Source organism: Jaculus jaculus, chromosome X (genome assembly GCF_020740685.1).
Source record: "Jaculus jaculus isolate mJacJac1 chromosome X, mJacJac1.mat.Y.cur, whole genome shotgun sequence".
NCBI lineage: Eukaryota > Metazoa > Chordata > Mammalia > Rodentia > Dipodidae > Jaculus > Jaculus jaculus.
In genome coordinates this window covers 17,402,579-17,405,058 of record NC_059125.1, presented here as the reverse complement: position 1 = coordinate 17,405,058, position 2,480 = coordinate 17,402,579, and positions in this window count along the sequence as shown.

Genomic DNA, 2,480 nt, shown 5'->3' with positions numbered 1-2,480 from the left:
TCTATGGGGGACACACATTCAAACTACCCCAATCAGTTATGCATTTATCATGCATTTTTCCTACAGCAATGAAAGCTCCTCAAAGGTGAGGATATTTCTTGCTGGATCTATACCTCCAGCACCTAGAAGAGTGCCTGGAATTGTAGGTTCTCATTGCTTATCTTTGAAGTGATCACACAAACAAATGAAGTGATGAATTAATAAATTAATTAGCCTGGGTATCAGAATGTCTTGCTTATTCAAAATATTAACATGGAAATGAGATGATGCTGATGGTACTCCCCCAACCTTCAGACAAATTTAGGTCCTCTATTTTAACTACACACATATTCATACACACACAGAAGAGAGAGAGAGGGAGGAGCTAAAAAGAATATATATATATATATATTTTTTTTTTCTGATAGAAGGAAACTAAAGCTTCAAATATATTCTGATACTAAGGAGGGAGACTGGAACATGTTCATTAATAAAAGAAGGGAGATAGTAACATTGTATCATTTTCAATGATGAAACATTAAAACAATACGAGATGCCAGCTTTTAAAAAGCATTTCCATTTGGGCTGGACAGATTGCTTAGCAGTTAAAGTGCTTGGCTGCAATGCCAAAGGACCCACGTAAGGCAGAAGCTCACGGTGGCACATGTGTTTGGAGTTTGCAGTGGCTAGAGGCCCTGGCATGCCCATTCTCTCTCTCTAATAAATAAATTAAATTAAAATAACATATTTTTAGAAAGCATTACCATTAGAATGGAAAAATAGAATGTCTATTTTTGCAAACATGCAATAAAATTAATTGTCACATACTCCAAGTGATAATGTCAACTCTTAAATATTTTCTTCACTTCATATATTCTTTATACGGCTATCACACACAATGTTTCTCCTTCTGACCCAAATGTAAACTCAAGATGCCCATATGACCAAGATAAGGAGAAAGAGAAATGGTACTGGGAATAATAAACTTTTTTCCCAAGGCTAGAAAGATTGCTCAGTGGTTAAACATACTTGTTGGCAAAGCCTGACAGCTCTCATTCAATTCCCCAGCACACACATAAATCCAGACACACAAAGCGGTGCATGCATCTGGATTTTGTTGCAGTAGCAAGAGGCCCTGGTACCCCCTCCCTCCCTTCCTCTCTCTGTCTCTGCTTGCAAATGAATAATAAATTAAATATTTTTAATAAACACTTTTACCACAGATTGCTACAGATAAATAAAAGTGTACAAATTGTTGAGGCAGAGGAATGACTAAAGGAGTGACCCTTCACTGTTTAGATGACAGATGGTATTATTAGTGGGCTTTTGGGGAATCAGAAGGACAAAGAACACTGTCTTTCTTAAGAGAAAAGCTAAGAAAAAAGGGAAAAAAAAGCAAAGGAGCTAGGCATGGCAGCACACATCTTTAACCCCAGCACTTGGGAGGCAGCGGTAGGAGAATTGTCATGAGTTTGAGGCCACGCTGAGACTGCATAGTGAGTTCCAGATCACCCTGGGTTAGACAGAGTAAGACCTACCTTGAAACAAAGCTGTACATATTGAGCACATTACAAACAAAAACCCCATAGAGTCACATCATCAACTACAAACATGGTCAAGAAGAGAATAAAAATGAAATACTTCATTGAACCATATGCCAGGCACAGAGCTGAAATCTGTGTACCAGTCCCCTCCCTGCCTCTGTCTTTTCCTTGAACCCTGTCACTTTTCTCTGTTAGTCATAATTCATACTTACTATGTCTATGGTAGCACAGTAGTACAAACTTGAACAATTTCCTGTTTGGTAGCAATTTGGAAACAATCTTTAAATGGGATATTAGTTTACTTTGGCTAAACATAGGCTAGCTAGATAATGACAGTTTTGTTCAGGGTGATTTATTTTTTATTAGATATGGACATATTTAGTATGTAAACAACACATGTTGGTACCAATCTTTTCCCTCCTCCCTGCCCATTTTCTGAAGAGGCTTTCATCATTAGGGATACAGATGAACCCCATAGGGATTCTAGATATGATTCTGACTTGTTTTGCAGTTCCAGATATGGGTTTCATTCCACTGAGTGGATCTGTTAGCCAATCCCACAGCAGTTGATCACCCACCATGGCTGTGTGTCACTATTGCACTTGTGTGATCGTCAAATCAGGTTGTTTGCTACTGAGTCGCTTACTTAGACTTTGAGTTGCTTGGACAGATGTTGGCCACTTTCCTCTGGTAGCTCACGTGGCTCTCTTCTGGATTCCAACCAAGTCCCTCCCTGGTCAGTGGTGACAGCATATAGTGACTTCAGCAGTAGGGTCTTACCATTAACTTCTGCTGGGTAATCAAGCACTCTGACCAAAGTATGTCTTGTTTGTTTTGGGAGATCTAGTAGGTCTCTCTGATCAACAGTTCATTGGGATGTAAGCCACATCCTGGTACAGGGAATTACAGGACAGCACCAAGGGAAAAGAAAAAAAGTAAAAGAAAGAGAAGAAAAAG